The sequence below is a fragment of the Panthera tigris genome, chromosome A1, assembly GCF_018350195.1.
Source record: "Panthera tigris isolate Pti1 chromosome A1, P.tigris_Pti1_mat1.1, whole genome shotgun sequence".
NCBI lineage: Eukaryota > Metazoa > Chordata > Mammalia > Carnivora > Felidae > Panthera > Panthera tigris.
This window is the reverse complement of record NC_056660.1, coordinates 129,548,762-129,572,688: the sequence shown is the minus strand read 5'-3', so window position 1 is coordinate 129,572,688 and position 23,927 is coordinate 129,548,762. Positions and strand designations below refer to the sequence as shown.

Genomic DNA, 23,927 nt, shown 5'->3' with positions numbered 1-23,927 from the left:
ACAATTACAATTCTTGCTCCATTGGCTACCTACACAGAACTTTCCAGACATCCTAGCATTTTAACACCATTCACAATTCCATTTTCAAGGCAAGAAAGATTATATTTGTTTCTAATCCCTCTGTCTTCAATGCAGCATTTCCACCAGGAAGCTGCATCTGCACATTTAACTCATTCTCAGGTTTATCAGATAAGCCACTGACCTTACTAGAATATGGGAAGGAGAAAGCTGATGTAGGAAAGATGCTGAAGCTCCTGGAAGAAACTACTTCCAGCATAAGTTAAATGCCCGCTGAGACGTCCTACAGATGAGCAGTTACCTAACCAGAGCACCTTAGCAGAGCTGAGCCCCTGAGATGAGCTTCCAGAGAATGTCCTCGTCTTTTGTTTCTGGGTAAATGGTTTGGGGAGCCATTATCTTTTCCCCCACAAGGCCCAGATTCTGCTGGACATGAGCCATCCACGTGCTCCAGCAGCTGTAGGGTACTACTCCTCCAAGTACGTGGAATGGTGGTTTTCTACCCTGACTGCTCAAGAGAAGCACCTGAGGACTTTTAAAAATAATACTGGTTCCTGTAGGCCCACCCCAGGCCAATTAAGTTAGAAACACAGGGAGAGCCAGGAATTAAAACCTTATTAGAACATAACACGAAGGTACAGTTCTAGGCATTTAAATATCAACTCCAATGACCTTACTCCCAGATTTGTTCCACTCTCGAAGGGAAGATAAAGTTTAGTTTTGAGATATTTATTTATTTACTTATTTAGCTTGAATTGGAGATCAGAACTCTCATTCATTCATTCATTCATTATTTGTTGAGTACTTCATAAATGGCAGGTACCATTTACCTCACAAGGGGTCACAATCCACAGGGGAAGACAAGAGAACCAGCAACTTTAATGCCTCAGAAGGGGAAATGCAGAATACTACAAGAATACAGCAGAGGCGCTCCCACTCTTCATTTGGGGGGCACATGTCTTTCTTTCTTCTGCCCACCTCAGTCCTTGTCCTCCTCACTTTCACGTCTGTAACTCCCAGTCATCACTCACTTGTGGCTATGGGGTCTGGGTCCTAAGGGAACCTTTAACCTTCATTTGCAATCCTTTTCCAAAGCTAGATGGCGCTTTTCATGAATCTTGTGAACACCTGAATGGCATTTTCCTCTCTGATTTGGAACAGAGGCTTCCAGAAAGAACAGGAAAAAACAAGTGACATTCCTAAACCCCAAGGTTACACGGAAATTCAGAAATGACACATTCCGAGTGGGTTTGAAGATAGTGAATGAGCTGACAAAATGGGTGCCTGGTACCATCTACACGGAGGAAGCAAATGCCACGGCAGAAACTTCTTTGGAAAAGTATCTTCCCAGAGCAGAGATGGATGCCAAGGAGCACACTGCAAAAATCAGAGAAAACAAGAGCATGCTCAGATCTTGAACTACAAAATATTACTTATTCTTAGGAAATGGGTAGTAATGGAAAGTAACTATCTTCTTTCAGATTATCAGCGAGTATAATTTGCCTTTTTTTTTTTTTTCCATGCCCTACCAAGCATCCTCCACAAAATGAGCCATACAGACCAACCTCTTTTCTGGGAATGCCGAATCCTGTAGTGCACCTTTTTCGGTTTTCTAGAATAAACACTACTGTGTGGGTCGTTCACACTGTGCTGTGACTAAGACAGGAAAACTGGACTTGAATATCAGTTCCGTAGCTTGAAAGCTGGATGATTTCAGGAAAGTCATTCAACAGCTCTGGAAATGTACATCTCTGGTCTGTAGACTAATGATGACGAGTACAGGATTGCTGCAGAGAATGAAGGAAATGATATGAGCAGAACCTTTAGTTCACCATCTGGCACACAGTAGATATTCAGGAAGAGGAGCTACCGGTCCCTCCATGATCCAAACCCACCCTGGGAAGGGGACATAACATAGCAACTTGGAATTTCTGGCTTCCTGCAAGCATGCCCTGTTGTTTCTCCTTATCTAACAAGTGAGAAAGCAAAAATCCTGCATTTAATAAACAGTATCTCACAGATCAGCACCGTGTGACTGGTTCTGAGCAGATACGGGACACTATCAGGAAGCTGACACGCCAAAGTCCAGCTCTCTCACACATTGTCGAATTGAAAGTGTCTGTAATATCCTGTTGCTACGCATCTATCTGGACTCTTCAACGTTAGCACTTTTAAGCCAAGTTTTCAGAAAACTCTGGTAGGCAAACGAAGAAAAATGCGACTTCCTCTCAAGTTCGACAAGGTTCTTCTAGTTCAAAGCCCTTTTCCAGAGTCAGGCGGGCCACTGTGAGCTGATAGAGAAGAGCAGGGAGGTGAGATGATGAGGCTAAGAACCCTTTAAGAAGCATCCAAGTCAAAGAGAAGAAGGGTCTGCTGTGGACACCCAAACGAGGGTGCATCTGGGGCCTGGGTCTGCTGGGCTTGGGGACGAGCAGGGACAGCTGTGTCAGACTGCAGGAGTTTTAAATGGCAAGCGCTCACCTCCAGGGCCAGCATCCACTTCCTCAGTTCATCAGAATGGCTCTTCCCGATGCAGAAGGACCAACTAGGACCATTTACTGAGAGCCACTCTGACAGGGACTTCCAGTGGCTCACCGGCTTGCCAGAATTCTAGCTCCTTTGTGCTGAGTCTCCAAGTAAAATGGAGTCATCTGGACTTGTGTAGCAGGCATTGTGTGGAAGCAAAACTGGACCTGGGAAGCACCTTCTCATCATCTTTAATCTTAGCCTTTTCTTCTTTTGGCACCGGATAGGGAGTAGGTAAATGTAGATATTACTGTCTTCCTGACTTACCTCAATCAGTTGGCCACATCTGAAGCACTGAGCTAACTCTACATTTTCTTTTAAATTGGGACAGTACCTCAGAAATACATATGTAACGTCAAAATGATTTGTGGGCACTCAAGTAGTCTGCCATATTCTTGAGTCCCAAAAGTGAATATAAAAGGAAAATGAGGGATATTGAAGAACCTAGAAAAAGAAAGAATGCAAAGTCCTCATGTCTAACTGGTCCATTAATTTTAAGGAATGAAGGCTATAAATCATGAAAACAGATACATCTTACCATAAACATGTTATTTTAACTTAAAATACAGACATGCACAACACCTCACTAAGTCCTTCCCACTGGATATAGGTCTATTAATTAAAGCTTCCCATTATCCTTTCTGCAAAAATAAAATAAAATAAAATAAAATAAATAAAATAAAATAAAATAAAATAAAATAAAATAAAGTAAAATAAAAAAGACATATCACTCTGGTGGAGATTGCTGGCTCTTTACCCAAATTTATTTTCTCTCACTCCATAAGAAAGGGATTGGAGTTCACTGTGTTTCTGGCCCCAAACCATACATTTCCTGGTCTCTCTTGCAGTTAGGCATGACCACGTGACTGAGTTTGTGTCAATAGAGTGTCTGCAGAGACATCAAGGCTTTTCTCCATGCTCTCTTGCCTCTTCCAATTCCAGAACCTGTAACAGGTTTGCAACCACTTAGATAACAACAGATCTTAAGGGCACACAGGTCAAAATGATGAAAAAACTGGACTCCTGAATGCCTGCACAGACTTCCGTAGAATGCTAGGAAATGATCTAGAATGCTCGCCATGGATTACTAGGTAAAAAAGCAAACAAGCACATAAAACTTGATCTTCTGTGAACCATGGAATTATTATGAAGCATCTTTGTTCACCAGCCTTAGTGTTGCCTCCACAGTTCAATCATCTGTGGTGTCCATTTCAATTTGTTAAGTTGGACTAAAAACGCAAAAATATATATATATACAGGAAACACTCTGAGGGTAGAAACCATCATATTTTAATGGCTCTCCCTCCATTTTTTACAAATGTCTCACCACATCTTACTTGGCCTTTTTTAAAGTACTTATTTTTACCAAGTTTAGTTTTCAATTTAGTTTTCACAGAAACAGTTTGCTTCATTTTCATGCTTATATTTCAGCCTTTTAAAGTAATATTGGACTAAATTCTTTTTTTAAGTTTATTTGTTTCTGAGAGAGAGAGGGCAAGCAGGGGAGGGTCAGAGAGAGAGAGAGAAAGAGAGAGAGAGAGAGAGAGAGAGAGAATCCCAAGCAGGCTCCATGTTGTCAGCACAGAGCCCAATGTGAAGCTCAAACTCACCAACTGTGAGATCATGACCTGAGCCAAAATCAAGAGTCTGACGCTTAGCTGACTGAGCCACCCAGGTGCCCCTTGACTAAATTCTTAATCACATAACAACACAGCCGGCAGACACATGTTGTGGCCCATGCTGACCTTTGGTGTATCTGCCACTGCTTGAGTGCAAACCATCCTCCAACTCACATGTCTTACCACCAGCCTTTCAGGCTGGGTTCTGCTCAGTGCCTTCCAGGCTCAGCTATAAGTCAGCCAAGCAGCTCTGTTTCTGGGAACAGTAGAGTGTTGCCTGAGGCGAAAGGCGTCACTGGGCCATCATCCAGCAGACTACCTGGGCTTGTTCTAAGATCCCCAGTGTACAAACCCTCTTGAGGGCACGTGTCACATCGTTTGCATCCTGTGGTCCAAAGCAAGTCCCAAGGCCAGCCAAACTTCAAGGGCAGGGGAATGGATGTCACCTCTGGATGGAAGAAACTGCAGAGTCACGTTGCAAAGAGGCACAGATCCAGGAAGAGAGTTTATCGTGAACATGTTTTCTCAACAGTCTTTCACACTCAGTAAATGTACACCCGAGGGGTGGGAACAGAAGTGAACAAGAATACCTCCAGAGGACCCCACTAGCCAAGACTGTGCCAGTGGGTGCCAAGCATGTCAGTCAACATGATCTGCAGTCAGAATGAAGATCACTTGCTGTTCTAGGAAAACCACGATGGGGACACCATTAAAGAGACCTCCTGCTATTCTCAAAACTTGAGAAGCTTTCAGAGCAAGATGAACAGCTTTTGCCTTGCAAGTTACAAACACTCTAGGATAAGAATGATGTGGCAGAGAAAGCTGGTCAGCGCTCATTAAATGTCCCATGTGCATACTACATTTCCACACCTCCCTGCAGTTATAGTGGGGCCATGGGATTAGTTCCGGCTATGGACTATATCACTTCTGGGCTGAAACACTAGAAGCCAGTATGCCTCCTCAATTCCTCTTTTGCCTTTTAGCAGTGACCTTGAAATACACATAGACCAGATGGTAGAGCTGTAAGATTAAGGGGGGCCATCCAGTCTAGACTAAACTTCACCTGAGTGAGTAACAGCACTGTGCTGAGTCACACCACTGAGACTTCAGGATTTATCTTTAACATATGCAGGTCCATCCCGATTTATTCAAACGGTAATGCTTGCTTGAAAATGCACAAGAACTCTTGGGAGGCCAAAATCATCAGTGGAGTGCATCCATGCTCCAGAATCAGAATTCAATGATTATATCATGGAGTTCTTAAAAGAGTGTCCCAGGAACACGGAATTACTATAGTGTTATGTCCCAAAAAGGAACTCCTTGTTTTTAAGAGAGAGTTCTTTGACAAGATCCACATTTTCCAAGTGTCAGGAAAAAAAACTCAAAGACCATTGTATGAATGCCCAATGTCACCCCCAACTCTGGAGCCTTGGTGGGAGGAAAGGAGGTCAAGTCCCATGGTAGGTGTAAGGTATTCAGTGTGCCTATTTTTATTTTACTTGGAATAAAACTCATTACTCAGGACCACTGGACACTGACCCAATCTGTAGACCACCCACCATTCCCCCAAACGGAAGAGCAGGGAGGAGCCCCCTTTCACATGAAGAGACTGAGAGTAGGAAATACTCTAGTTGTACCACAGACCCTCTGACTAGGAACCTGACTCCACTCCAACCATCCCCTGAAGGGCATGCTATTCTCACATCCAGAGCTCTCTGACTATGAGTGGGAAACACCTTGATCAAACCCTGGAAACCAAAGTTCCAGATGCCACGTTCTGTGGAGAGTCTCAGGGAGGCAGACACTTCATTTGAGTCTAAGTGGGCTCTACTCCCTGGGATGCCTTTTGTCTCCTTGTAGGTGGAGAGAGATGGAGTGTCAGCTTCAATATCACGATAATTAGCATTGTAAAGAGCAGCAGATAAATGTGTTTGTTCATACTGTATCATAACAGTACAACAGTTACAAGTATTCTGAACACTGAAACTAAACACACATTTAGAAACATGTGTAAGTCCTCAGGGGTTTGAGCTTCTTCCTCTGACACGACATCATTTGGGGTGACATCCCTCTAAATCTGTAATACCCTCCCAGCCTGACAAATCTGATGAAAATGGGGAAAAGGTCAACCATAACGTACACAGGTGAGGTGCTTGGGTGGCTCAAGCATCCGACTTTGGCTCAGGTCATGAGCTCACGGTTCATGGGTTCGAGCCCCACATCAGGCTCTCTGCTGGCATCTCAGAGCCTGGAGCCTGCTTCGGACTCTGTGTCTCCCTCTCTCTCTCTGCCTCTCCCCCACTCATGCACGCTCTCTCTCTCTCTCTCTCTCTCTCTCAAAAATAAATGAACACTAAAAATTTTTTTTATAATGTACATAGGTTGACAGAGCTGTGCAATGAAAAAAAAGGGAACTAGTTGAGGAGGCTTGGCTTGGCTTGGAGGAGGACTAAACAGAGAAGATAATAACAAGCAAGTGAGGAGGCAAATGATCCAATTTTCATATGCTGAGAATCCACAGCCTAGACTCTTCTCTGACATGAGGCTCCATGATTGGCTCTAGAGCCCAACATCACAAATTGCACCTCAATTCTTCTTAAATTATAAGAAATGCTAGTGTCCCTTCTCCCAGGGATCATGACTGAAAATCCTAACTGGTCAAGCACAGGCAGTGGTGAATAAAACACAATCGAAGACCAGTAAGGCGCAGGCATAGATCAGTCCAGAGCCCTGCCAGTCTCAACCTCCAGGCGGCCCCCAATCAGCTGTCTTCCTTCACATATCTGGGCTCCACACTGGTGGCCCTTGTCCTGCTTCACCCAGCTCAAGCACATTCACTTTTTAAAAAATTTGTCTCATGCTCCTAGAAAAGGAAGTATCAAAACCATCTTTCAAATTGGAAGGGAAATAGGCCAGGTATGTTTTACCCTTTGGCATCCCCCTTGGCATGTCCAGCTCTCTGAGTATGTGGATTAGTGACTGGAGCCCTAAGGATCTGGAGGAAACGGAGGACCCTGAGAAGCTGGGGGACATTATCAGATTCCCCTGTCCAAATCCTTTCCACTCCTGAGAATCCAGTCTCGTATGAATTCTGTAAAGTTGCCTCAAACACCTTGCCTCAAACAAAGGACCAAGGGACCAAAGGACCTCATTGGAAGCTTTCTTTGGGCATTCATGATGTCTTGCCTCTTAAAAATGGTTTCTCGCGGGGCGCCTGGGTGGCTCAGTCTAAGGTTAAGCGTCCGACTTCGGCTCAGGTCATGATCTCGCGGTCCATGAGTTCAAGCCCCACATTGGGCTCTGTGCTGACCACTCAGAACCTGGAAACTGCGTCATATTCTGTGTCTCCCTCTCTCTCTGCTCCTCCTCTCTCTGGAGCTATGCTCTATCTCTCTCTGTCTCTCAAAAAAAAAAAAAATTAAATGGTTTCTCTCTCAGACTTCAAACTCTGGGAAGGCAGGGCTCACACCTGTGTACTCTTTGGGTTCCTGGCAAAGCTGAGGATGGTGCCCTACACCTCACCAAGTAGGTCAGTGCAGGTAGCACAGGCCAGCCTGGAGGACAGGGGATGGAAGGGAAGGTGACACAGGAGAGATGCTGGGAGGAGGAAAGGGAAGGAGATCCACGTTTAGAGCCCAGGAGTACACATGGCCAGACTCTATAATGCCAAGTGCACTACTGGGCAGGATTCTGACCCTGCCTCTGGGGACGTGCTGCCCTCCTGGGAAATCTGATAACATCTCCTCCACATTTTCTCACTTAACCACCCCATTTACTTTCCTTTTTCCTACTGTAGGTACTATGGCCTCTGTATAGGATGAATAGCACTACTGCTACAGGTCACAAAATTAAATGAGTAAGTTACTGGATACCCACTCTGGGAGGCATTCTATGAAACTACAGGTCATGGTGCTTCTAGGTTTTACCAACGGAGTGTGAAATAAAACAGGGAAATTCTGCAACCCGGGAAACGATCAAGTTCATTCCACATTACACTCAGAGATGATTTGTCATCACTCAAGTGAACACTGTCCTGGGACAAGCGCTCTTGTTTGTGAGTAAAAGCCATCAGGTGCTCAATGTTGACAAGGGTACAGGGAAGACGGTAGATCTGAACACCGCTGGGGGCACTGCCACTAGAAAAAACCATTCATTTTATCATGTAATTCCAATCCTGAGGCTACATTCTTCGGCAAGAAATCAAAGAAGAAAAAATACATACATATTGTCGAACCATGTTCAATATCCTAAAATGGAAGCAACCCAAATGTCAGTAACAGAAAAATTATTTCAGAGCTTTGTGATGAGTTTGATTACAATGTATTATACATCCATAAGAAAAATTGTAGATATACAAAATATTTGTACATAATATTAGCTGAGAAAAGCAGACCTCAAAGTGTTAGGAGTAGTAGGGATAGGACTATGCAAAAATCTATGTGCATCTGAACGGGAACAGAAAGATAATACTCAAAGACAAAAGCAGATGTGTTAGGGTAATAGATTATTTTTAACTTAATACCAGTGAAAACAGGGGTGCTACTTGGCGGCATTCCACACCAAGAGAAGGAGAGGAGGAGTGAGAAGAAGACTAAAGGCAGAAGAAAGACGGACTAGCCCAAGACAAGATTCACCAACAACATAGTTCGTATTCCCAGAGCTGCACTTCATATTTGCCATCAAGTACTTTCACTAAGGGTAACAATTAGATCAGCTGTAATTTGAAAGCATGCTCGTGAATAGAAACTATTCAGAAAGATGCTCGTTCATGAATTCTTTCCTCTAACTCAATCCCATGCATGCTTGGCTGCATTAGATATTCATGGAGGGGGGAAAGTAATTTCAACTTAATGTAAAAATGTGTCTGGAGGGGGCCATCGGGCTGTGGCCCTGCCAGTTGACCAGCTGGGTGGAGCTGAGGGATGATTAAGGTTCCCCCGGGGCCCAGATTCTCAACACACAACATGAAGGGGCTGAACCACAGCTCTGAGGACCACTGGGCTGTGACATCCCATGAAACTGGGAACTCTTATCCCATCTTGGGGAACTTGATGCAGTGTATAGGTGCAGCTCTATGCTCTATTTAGCAAGGGCCACATGCTCCCCAAAGGAGAATTAGGCAGAGGATCTGCCTTTGGAGATCCATACCTCACTAGGGTAGCAGTTATCACCACCTATAGTCATTTGCTTTTGACTCATTTAATCTTCACCCTAGGATGTAGAAAATACAGTAAAACCTTGGTTTGCGAGCATAACTCATTCCAGAAACATGCATGTAATCCAAAGCACTTGTATATCAAAGCAAATTTCAAGAACCACTGGCGCAGTTGTGATCATGTGACATTCAGCACCACGTACTACTCATATTGCAAGACATCGCTTGTTTATCAAGTTAAAATTTATTAGAAATGTTTGCTCGTCGTATGGAACACTCACAGAACAAGTTACTCACAATCCACGGTTTTACTGTAGTATATACTCATTTTACAGATTACGAAGCTGAGGCAGTGAGAGGTTAATAATTCCTCAAGGCCACTCAGCTGACAAATGGCAGAGTCAGGACCCAATATCAGACAGTGTAGCTCCAAGTTGATTGCGATGGTCTAGACTATTCATCTGACACTCCCTTCACCAACTCTTCAACCAAGAGCTGAGAATTTTATAGGAGGGAAAAAAGTCTCAGACGTAGAATTTTCAAAGTATCCTGCCTAAGAATGGCTCAGAATCCTCCAGCCATTATCATCAGCCCACGTGTTACATAAGCCCTGATGGATCCTTGTGGATTAAGCAGATTTACAACTGTCTTCTGTGAGTCCAGCATTGAGAACATACCCCAGGGGATTTGGAATGAGACGAAAGGGCAGGTGGACAAGATCAAATACCATCCAGGGTGGGCCATCTCAGAACACACGCTTAAACAATGCGGTCCTCCTCAGCATCCAAGGGCCAGGCCTGGTTTTGCCAGGGTCCCAAATTTTCCCCTACCATTCCTAGTTCTTAGGGATCCTTCCTTCCTCTGAACCCACAGGGAGGGATTCTGCAAATACTTGTATGTACAAACAATATGATCTGTGAAATAATAGATTCAATGAAGGGAGAATTTGGTAAAGTACCTATTTGCTGGGTTTTGCTCATTTAGGCAACAGATCTTTTTGAAATATAATCTTTCCTTCCCTGATTATAGTGGTAATACATGTTCTTTATAGATATTTTAAATGATATGGTAAAATAGAGAGAGAAGAAAATAGGTAGCCACAATAGAACCAACCACAGTTAACCTTATTGTGAATATCTGCTCATCTTTTTTTCGATGTATCTTCATAAATTTTTAATACAAAATTGACAGATTATTCAATAGCCTGCTTTTATTCACTTAATAACACAGTGTCATATATAATGGCTATCTGAAATCATAAAGGAGTAGCATGATAAAAAATAAATATACAAAAAAACACAACTGACAGGGGATGCTTCTGCCTTGTAAGTAGGGGAGATTACATAATTTTTGGAGAAAATTATGCCTTTTGCAGAGACTGGTTGGAGAACTAGAAGGTCATATCAAACCCTCCCAATCCCTTCTGCATTACAAAAGAGCTTGAACCCAGAGGAGACAGATCCTTTGTGAGTCTTTGGATCTACAAGCAGAGGGCTAGAGTCACAGAAGGGGAAAGAGGTAGAACAATAATGTGGGGGTCTGGAGTGAGTTAAAGAAATTTTCAGGAGTCTACAGTGCTGCTAACATAACAGGAATACCCATCCCCAACCTTGAGTGGAGGCTGTTATATATCCAGCTGCCTTACCAGCATGGTTTGAGGACACTCCAAGAAAAGAGTGTCTGGGCTGCCACACAGCCTGAGTTTTGATAGAGCCAGAACTCACCACTGAGAACACCCATAAGAATTGAACCATGGAAATTCATGAATCCCAGAGAGGATATTGACATCTCCACTGCCTGTCAGAAAGCTCAAGCCAAATTCACTTCCATCCCAATGGATCGGGAAGCCTCAGATGCCATGTAGGTTATACTGATATCCCATAATTTATTTATCCAATCTCCAAGTACTGTTCATTTAGACTACTTATGTTTTTTCACTTTTACCAATGAAATAATGATAAGCACTGTAGCAGAGACTGCTAGCTAGTCACTAAAATCCACATCCTCCTCCTCTTCCTGGGCACACAACTTGACTACACTTCGTAGCTCCGTGACAATTAGTTGTGGTCATGTGACAGAGTTATAGCAAATGGAACATGAGTGGAGGTGATATGGCATCTGTAGGCCAAGGCTTTTCAGTAATGGTGTCTTCATGCTTTCCCTTTCTCCTTCTTCCCACTAGTTGTAAAAGATGACAAGGTCCTAGGGAACAAAGGAGCCACAAGATGAAAGGATGTTGGATCCCCAAATTACTTCATGGAGGGGAGCCTTCTGCCAGCTTGGAATCCCACTCCAAACTGTTTCATGAGCAGGAAGGAGCCATTCTACATTTTGTGGCTTATCTGACACTAGATTATTAGCCTATCCTAACTATACAAACATCTATAAATAGAAATGCTTGTGCATCTATCTGATATTAGTTAGGATAGTCGCTAACTCATGTTCAAGTTTAGAACATTTGAAGGTATTTGATAAAACATTGCTAAATTGAACCTAGAATTCTGACTCTGATAAAATCATTTAAAGTCTGTCCAATTCCTATAACAATGCATCAAATGGTTCTTCAACTCACCCCTTTATAAGGAAATTAAAATGTTGAGAATGACTGGACTTTGTCCCTGTATTAAGTACACTGCCTATTTACTTTACTACACACATTTAACCACAAAGAATAACATTTCATATTAGTTTTAATTCCTCCTCATTAGGAAACCACTTGGCACTCTTACTCTACAGGGCACATCTCCATCCTCTTGTGCCCGTACATTGCTGTGATCCAGCACCATCGTGTCTGACCTGGAATGCATGCCTCTGACTTGAGAGCCTTTGATATCCAGCCATAATTTTGTATGCTTGTTTGTTCCAAGTAATTTTTTAAGTGCTTTTATGTATTGTCTGTATAGGAACTCCTTTAGAGAAAAAAAATTTTTAGTGGCTTAACTCATATGGGTAATTAGGTTCTAAAATCAGCCCTTAAAAGAAAAATCTTCAGGGGTGCCTGCGTGGCTCAGTCGCTTAGACGTCCAACTTCGGCCCAGGTAATGATCTCACGGCTCATGGGGTTTGAGCCCTGCGTTGGGCTCTGTGCTGACAGCTTGGAACCTGGAGCCTGCTTTGGATTCTATGTCTCCCTCTCTCTCTGCTCCTGCCCCACTCTCTCTCTCTCTTTCAAAAATGAATAAACATTAAAATATATTTTTTAAAAAAAGAAAAGAGGAGAAAAGAAGAAACGAGAAAAGAGAAAAGAAAAGAAAAGAAAAGAAAAGAAAAGAAAAACCTGCATATGTCCCAATCCTTGCAAATCTCACTGAATCACCTACAAATAAAAATGTAAGATTTGACATAGTCAACCCTGTACAGAATGAGTATGTAAAACAAAGGGTATATTGTATATAAGAATATATGGCATATAATATGGACTACCTGAGTCACATCTTTCTCAATTTTTGTTATTTTATTTTCCTTCTATACTTAAAGAATTGACAGTTAAGGGTTTATTTTTTTCACGACTGCTTCTGAAGGCTGACCTCCCAGAAAAAGAGCTGCTGTTCTGCAGAGCCTCGAGAAAACTGGCTCAGGCCCACTGCTTGAGGCAGTATATCCTGGTCAAGCACAAGGTTTGGACTTCAGTTCACCATCTTGCCAGGATGGGGCTGAGGTGCCTAATCCTGCTGTTAGCTGGCCACAAACATTCCAAGAGGTTTGGCCCCTGGCCCCTCTCCCTACCACATCAGTGAAGAGCTAGTGATTCCCTGATCATGGAACTTAAAAGCCCACAGCTTTTTTTCCTCTCTCGAGCCTGATCCTGCCAGATCACCAGGCCCAACCTAGATGGTCAAGAGTAGACAGACACATTTTCTACTACTCCTGTCTGCATGTGTTTTCCCCTGTGAACACAGCTCCAGAAAATCTAGCATGTCTTGCTTGACCATTTGCTTTTGTTGGCATGAAAAGCATATACTTGAATTTGTAGAAGTTAAGATATGACTCTACTGTACTAGATTTCCTCTCTCACCTTGTCTTCATTTTTGTTAATATGACGAATGACATTTTAAAAATTTTTTTTTAACATTTATTTACTTTTGAGAGAGAGAGACAGAGAGTGAGTCGGGGAGGGGCAGAGAGAGAGGGAGACATAGAATCCGAAGCAGGCTCCAGGCTCCGAGCTGTCAGCACAGAGCCCGACATGGGGCTTGAACTCACGAACCGTGAGATCACGATCTGAGCCTAAGTTGGGCACTCAACAAACTGAGCCACCCGCGTGCCCTATTATGATGAATGAACAACATTAATAGCTGTTCTAGTATTCAACCATCTTTGCATTTTTACGTTAAATGAAATCAGGTCATGAAAGCTCTAGCTACACATATAGGTATACATACATCATAAACTGTTGGATTTTCATTCATATCTGACTTCTTTAGTTTGGATCCCAAGATTATACTAATTTTATAAGGTGAATTAAGGAACACTTACCTTTTTGTGCTCTTAAAGAATTGGTTCAAGCTTAGAATTATGTTCCACAAATATTTGGCAGAATTCACCTATAACACAGGTGGTTTAGGAGGACTGTAGAACTTTTACTACTGATTCCATTTCTGTAAGACTGTAGTCACTGCCACGGCATTCCCAGAAGCCTTAGGTGACAAGTTCTGTTCTCATCATTACCTGTCATTGTATATTTCCCTATCAGACTGTAAGCTCATAAAGGAAGCAACCGTTGTCAGTCACATTAACCACTGTGTTTCCACTTCCTAGTACCAACTTGAAATATATTTGGTGAATGAATACACTGTTAAATAAAACACCAAGAGGATCTACCAAAAAGCTATTAGAAATACTAAAAATATTTAATAATATTAAGTTAGCCCACTACAAAACAATTATGTAAAGCCTTCTTAAATATCAGTATTTACTAGTTTAAAAATATTTTGGCATCCAAATTTCCACTTGCATTCGCAACAACTACAAAGGGCCTAGGAACAAAATTAGGGAGAAGTATGAAGAAATTATAATAAAACTAAAAACATGTCTGAAGGACACAGAATATTTAAATAAATGAGCAGACATACACATTCTGAAAGTGGAGGGCCGTATCTTGTAAAGAGGTCAGTGCTCTCCAAATTAATCCACATGTTTAAGTTAACTTCAAGTGAAACATCCTAAAGAAGAAGAGACAAATTATAGAGGTTTATGAGACTTAAAAAAGTATGATAAAACCTGAGAATAGAAAAACGGATAAACGGGACAAAAAGAGAAAGCTCAGTGGAGGCAACAACGATAGCAGATAGGTACACAGCGCTTACTAGGTGCCAGATACTGTTCAACATGTTTTATGTATTTTATCCTTAAAACAACACTGGATGGTAAAGTACTATTATTACCCTAACCCCAGTAAGATGGAAAAACTGAAGCCAAGAAGTGGAATGGAGGAAGGGGCCAGGGGCCATATATAGACCTTCATGTAATCTCTGTGTTTATATATCATGCTCGTGTCCTCCGCCCAGGCCAACGTCGCCAGCCGCTGTGAGATTAAAGCTCCCATCTCCTGGATGATAGTGGTCACCTGGGATGGTGGCGGTCATCCAGAGGTCCCACTTCTTATACAGGCTTCCAAGCACTCCTGCTCTCAGCCCCCACACTCCTCTAAGACACGGGACACCTCCAATCCCTAAAGTTTGCAGGGCTTCCAAGTTTACCGGCCTCCTCCTTTGCAGGCAACTTAGGTTTCGATGTTCTTCCCTTTGATTGATCTGTTAACATTTACCTTAATATTTTTCCATCTTCTAAAATGTCCATGAAAGTCTCATTCATTGTTGCCTCTAGGATTAAGTTTGTAGCTTTTGACTTTGTTGGTCTCTGCATTTTTTACTGAGGTGAAAAACTTGTATTTGCAATGTACCATGTGCATCCAGAAGCCTGCATATTAATTAATTGCAAGGAAGTTATCATGAAGAACACAAAGATTTATGTCGAATAACGTTTATTGTTTCATAATGTATAACGGCAACAAATGAGAACGGTCAAAATAGCTAACAATAAAGGGTTAATTCAAGAATTTTTGCTACCTCTGCGGTGACAGTGAACTGTTCCATTCAGATCTTCTTCAACACAATCTCCTGTGGGGGTAGCATAGTTGACCAGAAGCCTCCAGCTGCCATCCCTTTGGATCCACATCAGCGTTCATGTGGACGCCATGCTTCCTGCCCATTGCCCTCAGTCACTGAGTGAACATGGTGGGTGTGCTAGATCCAGGCCATGCTGGCCCAATACAAGAATGGCCCAATGGGCAACCTTTGCCCAGGTACGACTCCCCACCAGCCCGGGCAAGACCTTCTCAGAACTATGCTGCTCTTCCTACGCAAACCTTCCTTCCACTCTCCGTTCACACCCAGCCTTTCCTGCTCCTTCTCCCTTTGTCCTTCACAGGGACTGCTCTTGATACGCTCCCATACAGTGAGTCCTACCTTGGCATCTGCTTCTTGGAGGGCCTGAACTGACAACATTCAACAAATATTAGGGCAACTGTCAAATACTGTATTTGTAAGAAATACATAAGGATAGAAAAAATAGGATATGATGCTGTCAAAAAATCCCAGTATCCCAAATGTATATACAACATAATCCTAGTTTTTTTAAGTTTGTTTATTTATTTATTTAGAGAGAGACAGAGACAGTACAAGTGGGGGAGAGGCGGGGAGAGGCAGGGAGAGAGGGAGAGAGCGAGAATCCCAGGCAGGCTCCGCTCTGCCAGCACAGAGCCCGATGCAAGGCTTGAACTCATGAAAGCATGAGATCATGACCTGAGCTGAAACCAAGAGTTGGAAGCTTAACCGAGTGAGCCACCCAGGTGCCCCAATCCCAGTTTGGTTTTCATTTAAAAAAAGAAAAAAAAAAAGGACATACAGATATAGAGCAATAGGGGTGTGTGTGTGTGTGTGTGTGTGTGTGTGTGTGTGTGTGTAAAAATAAAATCTTTTACACATACACATAATGTGTACACATACACAATAAAATCTTTTACACTGAGAACGGTTACTTCCAGTTGAATGGATTATACATGTTTGTTGCTGCTTCTACACCCTTTTCCTTTTATTTTCCAATGGTTCAATAATAATCATTATTACCTTTATAACCAGAAACAAAAATAAAGTGCGCACGTGTGTGCGTGCGTGCGCGCGCGCGCACACACACACACACACACACACACACACACAAAGTGCCCATACGCATTGTCAAGTCCCCCCGAAGTTGGACACCATCTGAACGGAGTGCAGTGGCTGGTGTCCTCTCTGGAGGTTAATGCACGGTAGCCAGGCACAGCTGAGTAGCAAGAAATACAGATTATAATGTCACTGCTAAACAGCTTCAAAACTGTGCTTGGCTGATTACAGATGTTTTGAAAATCCAGACTGCATTTAGGAGTCTTGATGGAGCGTCAGAAGAGAACAAAGCAGATGGAGTGCCAATCCTACTGGGCATTGCTTGCTTTAGCTTCATTATGTTTTAAAAGAATTTTCTACCAAGGCTGTATCTAACCAAGCTCCTTTATTTTTTATTTTATTGCTTATTCTGTGAGCAAGAGTGGTGTCTTACCGTCTTTGAAGGACAGATAACTTTCCTCCCCAGTCTGCAAAAAGTACATCAGGGAACAATAAGCTGACATGGCACACACACACTATGCCTCCACCTGGCCACCATCCAACTTGCCCTCTGTCCCTCCACCATGGAGCCACCTCTGCACTTGCTGTTCTTGAGGAACTCCAGGGAATCAAAATGTGAGAACAATGTGACGGCCACCAACACAAGCATGAACTGACACTTATCAGATGACTCTTGGGCGCTAGTCAATGTTCTAAACACCTTCCATATATTAAATAGCTCATTTCAATCTTCATAGGAATCTTACAAAGAAGTACGGATAACATCCTTGTCTAACAGAGGAGGACGCACGGGGGTAGAGAGGTAAAGCAACTCTGCCAGAGCCACAGTGTCAGTGTTTAGTGGAGCTGGAGTTTGAACACAGGAAGTCACAAAGGAGAAATAAAAGACCAAAATCCAAGTATGCAGCTCAGGTACACAGTGGCTGTCCTTGACGGAAATGAAAGTTGGACAATGCTAGATAAGCAGCACGGAAAGTGCGATTTCACTGGGGAGCAAATCAGTCAAAACAGACAAGAGGATATAAAAAAAAAAAAAAAGAAAGAACAAAAAACAAGGGAGGATGTCACGCAAAGGCCACTAAATGTGCACTGAAAGACAAACAGATAAAGTGATGCAGATGTGCACAAAGTGAATGGGCTGGGGGACAGCGGAACAAGTCAAAGCAGCCGTTCCATGACGGAAAGGGCCATTGCAGAGGAAGGGAGTGAGCATGTGAAGACTGGGTAAAGGGGATACGAAATAAACAGAAATCAGTGACAGAGAGAGGGACTGTCAGCCAAGAGGAAGGAATGCAAATGCAGGGGTTCAGATATCTCCACTCTGAACAAGCAAGAGGCAAGTAAGGGGGAAGGAAGGGATTTGAGAGTGTTTTGCATCATTTCCTGTTATTTTAACCCTTGCATGATGCCTTCCTCAGCTGCCCTGCCAAACAGGGAGCGATGAACTCCTCCCTCAAGGCTGCTTCCATTAATGAAAGGACACCACGCCAGCCGCCCATGTCCCACGGTGCACTGAGTTAGGTTGGATGGTTGGTTTTCTGTATGTCCTTTATGTTTTTAGGGATTCCTGCCAGGAATAAGGTGTGCTTTCAGGTGAGGAGGTGCCATTTGAGAAGGGGATTCTCCTCTTGCAGAATTATTGCAGCCATAAAATAGAATCACATATGTAAAGGAGATATGTATGGGCTGGACACTTAGAATGTGTTCAATGCACAGTGGTCATGAGGAGGGGGTGTCTCCCTCCTATTCAGAAATAGTCGGGGTGCCTGGCTGGCTCAATTGGTGGAGCATGCAACTCTTGATCTCAGCACTGTAAGTTTGAGCCGCATGTTGGATGTAGAGATTACTTAAAAATAAAACCTGAAAAAAGAAAGTCAAGGGCTCCCCAGTGGAAAAGGACCCAAGTCCAGGCACGCTGGCCTGGCTGTGACAGCTCTCCATTGGCTAGCCCTTTACTTATCTGTTTGTATACCATTTTGTAACATTTGTAACAGAATTAATTCACAGCACTTACATCGTGGCAGCTTTAGTCCTCCTTAGAAATGCCCAAACGCCTCTGCAAGATTTACGAATTAAATGACACAGGTCCCCTTCATCACAGAGCTTATTCATAGATCACGGAAGTTTATCTACCAGTTCAGCCTTCCAGCTCCAGGTAGGCCAAATGAGGAAATATCTTAAAGCTGTATCCTCAAACATCAGTCAAGTTGGGATAAGACGAGATGACAGGCCTGTGTCATTGGAGAACAGCTTTCTGTTCAGCCAGTAGCACAATAGGAGGGAGACACTGGAGAATGCAAGGTCAAAGGAACAAGAAAGGAGAGTAAATGTCACATAATTTCAATTAGAAAAATGAAGCTGGCATACCGTGTTTTAAGATTGATGGCCATAAGTGGTCGGGCTTAAAAATACGTTAACTGCAGCGTGAGCAGGGGCCGCTTGGCAAAGTCTGAGGAATGCTAGAGCAAGTAAGAAGAAAGCTGTTCCCATATAACTAAGACTAAACATCACTTGGGTCTGTATTCCAGACACACAAATCTCATGTTTACCAATCACTTTGTTGGCTCAGTACAAAGAAGCTACTTTTATTTTATTTGTTTTTTGTTGGTTTTGCCCTTCTTCTGGCAGTTTCCTCCCCTGCATTCAGTCCACATCCTCATGATTTTAGCCCCAGTTCTAAATGGAGGCTTGAAGACTCAGAACGCTACGTTCATTGGCCCCAGTGGCTGGTTCGGGGTTGAGTCTGTGACCTAGTAAGAACCAATGAGATATGACAAGACCTCTGCTGGGCAGCAAGGAAAAGGATCTTGGTTTTTTTCTACTGGAATTGCCGTAAGTAAGATAACACATACGTGGGGCTGCCCTGGAAGCCAACACTACAGAAAACAGTCAAGAAGTGGCAAGAAAGCAGATCCTCACAACACTGTCTGAGCCCTTGGATCAGACTATACCTGAAGCCAACATCTCTTAACAAAGTTAAACTAATCAATGAACTCCCATTTTTCTTAAGCCAGGTTGAATTGCGTTGAATCCTCAAAACCAAGAGAGTCTCAACCAATGGAGAAACAGTAGCTGAGGCTCAAAGAAACTTATCTCAGCCAGGGAGGTGGGATGGCCCCCAGACGGGGAGGGACTCTCAGATTCTCTGTACCTGTCCAGCATGTAAGAGCCTTAATTCAAAGGCTGTGCCTCACCAAAGAGAGAGATGGCATGGACTCCCAAACCCCAGGCAGCCCTTTGCTCACACCTGCTGGTAAATATCCAACTATTTTTGGATACAGGGAGGCATCAGGCAGCCAGGAGGGAAAGTTAGCTGTAGGAGGCCCTCTCTGTGGTTTCTGTCCCATAATCCTCACCATAGGATGCCCTCTTTCCCACTGTCCTCCAGCTCAATCTACCATCTCCAGTGGAACTGGTCTCACGGCTGTGCCCAGACCACATCAAGCAACCTCCTGACTCCACGGATGGACTCTTCCCCGCCTGGCTTCCTTTAGCTCCTCCTGTTCAGCCATCTACCTTGGCCCATATTCCATGACCTGGCTCAGATCTTTTCCATTTTCTCTGGCCACAACAACCCACGCTTGCACTCAGACTCCCTATCCCTGAAGGAGGACAATAATCTGTTAGAGATTTAGCTCTTAAAACATGTTATTAACATTGTTATGTTAATTATAATAATTGTAAGAGGCAATATTTGTGGAGCATTTTTAAAACTTATTTTCAGAGAGAGAGAGAGAGAGAGAGAGAGAGAGAGAGCACAAGTAAGGGAGGGTCAGAGAGAGGGGGAGAAAGGGAGAATCCCAAGCGGGATCTGCATTGTCAGTACAGAGTCCAGTGCAGGGCTCGAACTCAACGAACTGTGAAACATCACCTGAGCTGAAATCAAGAGTCAGATGCTTAACCAACTGAGCCACCCAGGTACCCCTGGAGTTCAATATATGTCAGGCGTTGCATAAGTCCTGTCCATGAATGGCCTCATTTAACCTTTGTGCACCCTTACGAGGAAGATAGTGTTCTAAAATATGTTTAGGCAACAAAGGCACAGGAAGTTCAGTAACTTGCCCAATGTCATACAACTAGAAGGTGACAGAGCCATGTTTCCAACCTGAGCACTTTGGTGGCCGAGCTGTCATTCTTTTTTGTTTTTTTAAATTTTTTTCTAATGTTTATTTTTGAGACAGAGAGAGACAGAGTGCAAGTGGGGGAGAGGCAGAGAGAGAGGGAGACACAGAATCCGAAGCAGGCTCCAGACTCTGAGCTGTCAGCATAGAGCCCGATGCGGAGCTCGAACCCATGGACTGGGAGATCATGACCTGAGCCAAAGTCGGACGCTTAACGACTGAGCCACCCAGGCACCTCTGAGCTGTCATTCTTAACAGCTACACTCCAGTGCTCTGAATGGTATCAAGATGAAGAAAAAGGATGGGTTGTGGGAATGTGAGGACGCTGCCCCAAAACTCTTCCACCCTGAACTGTAAATCCCCTCAGAGAAGTACATCTACAAGTAACAAAGGCAAAATACCTTTTTTTCCAAATTATCATTTTATCACTTGACATCTAGGAATGAGGCCTAAGAAAGACTGTGCTTTCCCCTAAACCTAAATACAGGTCTTGCCTACCGCCAGCCTGCCGCCCAAGTCTGAAGCAATGGTAACTTTGCCCCTGGGGAACTCGTGACAGAAGAGCCAGGGCTGGATTAGGACCATCTATCGTGGAACCAGGAACTATAAACTAGCATAGCCAGAATTCCAATTTTCCCCAACAGTCCTGGCTCCTAGCTGTCGCCCTGGCATAGATATGAATAATTTCATAATCTCCATAATCTTCGTAATTTGCTTTGGCCTATAGTGACTTGGTCGCTGCAGTTGGTCAGTGGCCTACCTATACGCCAAGTAACAGAGGGAGGGCATTGTATACTTCTTACCTTTCCCCGTATGACTACCTCTCTGACTCATGTCCCGGCTACGATCTATCTTCCTGGAGCTAGGGAGATGGCCTTCCAGACCTGTAGGGATAATTTCTCGAGCTTATCTCCAACAAGTTCTGAAATGAGTAAGAGCAGACATTAACTCAACAAGACAAAAGTCAAACTATATTAGTGAGCTTGGGTTGCTGTAACAAAATACTACAGACTGGGTGGCTTGAACAGCACATATTTATTTCTCACTGTCTGGAGGCTGGGAAGTCCCAGATCAAAATGCCGGCAGATTCAGTTCCAGTGAGAGACCTCATCCTGGCCTGTAGACAGCTGCCTCCTTGTGTCCTCACAAGAGAGAGCAAGAAAGAGCTCTGGGTCTCTTCTTATAAAGGCACGACTTCCCTCCTGAGGGGCTCCCGCCTTCAACCTCATCTAAACCTAATTATGTCCCAAAGCCTCCACCTCCAAATACCCCATGTTGTGGGGGGCGGGGCTCCAACACCCAGACTGGGGGAGAACACAAGCATTCAGTCCATAACACAAAAAATTCACCCCAATTTCATTACCCATTTCAAACAGTATTTAGCCGTGCTTCCTTTCACTCAGATATTTGCTTAAATATCACCAGCTGTCCCTGACCAACCTTTCTAAAACACAAGCCACCAGCTTCAGCCTTTTTAATCCTCATACACAGCTTAATCTTTCTTTTTAGCAACCCTGCGTGTGTGTGTGTGTGTGTGTGTGTGTGTGTGTGTAAAAACTATTTCTGATGGTCTCCCCTTGTGAATATGTTCTGTAACAAGTGGTCCCCAGAGAAACCTACCTGAAATTTCAAGAGGTAAGCTACCCCACCTACTCTTGTCTCCCACTGACATTGTCAAATCTTCCGTCGGCCAACATGAAACTTCTTTTATTTAACTGTGTGGTCTTTCCTTAAAAAGGGAGCCCTGCTCCCACTAAGCAATGGGAAAATGAAATCTGTCCCAATCCGGGAAATTCAAACACAATGGTATTTTTTTTTAGTGACTGTTTGAAAATGTAGTCCTTCTTGGGTAAATATTCAAATTGAGGTACTTTTGCTATGGCTGCATTTCCAGCCGAAAGTGCTCCCTTGGATCAAACTCTACCTTACCACCTCCCTCCTCTGGTCCACCTCAAATCACCAGAAAATCCTGCCCCTGCCCATCACTGGGCAGCAATGGCTGCTGGGGGAAGGTGAGAGTCACTTCTTTGATCAGTGGTTCAAGTTTGCTCCTGGCCTCACCCGACCTCCAACAGAAGACAGTTAGCCCCCTTGCTTCTAGAATCACCCGAGCCTCAGGAGAGAATTCCCCAGGCTCTGCTCTTGGTGGGGGGTGGCAAAGAGCCCCTCCCACACACTTGACCTCTGTCCTTCAGGAAGCTCACTTCTCTTTCTAGGAGAGGCTGTGACAGGAGGGGACCCACGGGCCACCCACAAACTCGGGCACCTTCTCCAGGCTGCTCCCTGGTTTGATCCACTGCTGTCCTCACCTAATCATCTGTGGGGTCTTTGATCTCAGAGATTTGAAGGGGCCGGTCATGAAAGAAGGAGGGCACACTTCATACTCTGTCTCAAGTACAGCCACAAAAAAATACCTTGTATGCAACACCATTTTCCTTACGTAACACGCAAAGGCCCACCACCTGTGAGGGAGTGTCGGTGCCTGGTTCCAATCATTCCTGATTTCCTCCCGCCTTGCTTCGATAATATTTTATCCTGTGGTGTTTGCTGTCTGCAGCGATGAGAAGACAGGAAGCGTACGGATCCTGATTTATCCTTCTCTGCGTGGATGCTGGAGTTGGAAGCCTGGCTTCAGAGCTTTGCTTTGCCACTTGCAGTGTGACCTTGAGCGAATCACTTAACTAGTTGTATGTCTTCTCTACAGAGGGGGTAGTCTCATGAAAAGTAAGTAACTTAATACATACAAAGCACTTTAGGACTGTCTCTGGCACAGAGGCACACAGTAAGTGCCAGGCCATAATTACTCACTGAACAAGGCTAGTCTCTGGACGTGAGGGCTGCTGCTGCGTCTGTAGAGGGTCCAAATGATTCAACCAATGTGCCACTCATCATCACTGCACCTCACCTGCAGGCTGTCCCCGCGTGGTCCAGGGGGATGACATTAGCGGCCTTTAGCAGGTCAGGAGGCCCAGCGACCTCAGAAGAGACTACCTGACTTGGGTCCCGAGATGATTGCTTTTCAGAAATTTGGCTTGACCGTTTTTAATTGCTCAGTCTTATTTTTTTCCCGTCAAAGAACAGACCTTCCTGGCTTGACAAGGAAGGTCACTGCTCACGAGGGGTTTTTCTGCATATGTGAACATCTGCTTCCAACAAACTCAGATCAGGCCATCTGCATAAATCACACAGACCTGGCAAGTGCAAAGGGAATGCAGGGCGACCTGAACAGGATCCTTTACCTGTTGGAAGGAAGCACAGTTCTGGCATCGTGCCCTTCTGGGCATGGGCCTGGACAGTGGTGAAATGCAGACGGTCTCGGTGGGCA

The 23,927-nt window shown here is 43.9% G+C and overlaps 1 long non-coding RNA gene across 2 annotated transcripts; it reads right to left on the bottom strand.

Moving 5' to 3' along the window:
• Nucleotides 1-820: 820 nt before the first annotated feature.
• On the bottom strand, nucleotides 821-22,652 carry LOC122231369. 2 transcript variants are annotated; one of them, XR_006208576.1, is made up of 8 exons: nucleotides 22,532-22,652; nucleotides 21,406-21,524; nucleotides 18,496-18,768; nucleotides 15,086-15,237; nucleotides 14,391-14,480; nucleotides 2,037-2,988; nucleotides 1,584-1,805; nucleotides 821-1,395 (listed from the first exon to the last, which is right to left on the bottom strand). It is a non-coding gene; the product is annotated as an uncharacterized LOC122231369 (long non-coding RNA). The 2 variants fall into 2 exon arrangements; XR_006208581.1 differs by having other exon boundaries at nucleotides 2,500-2,988.
• Between the last annotated feature and the right edge of the window lie 1,275 nt (nucleotides 22,653-23,927).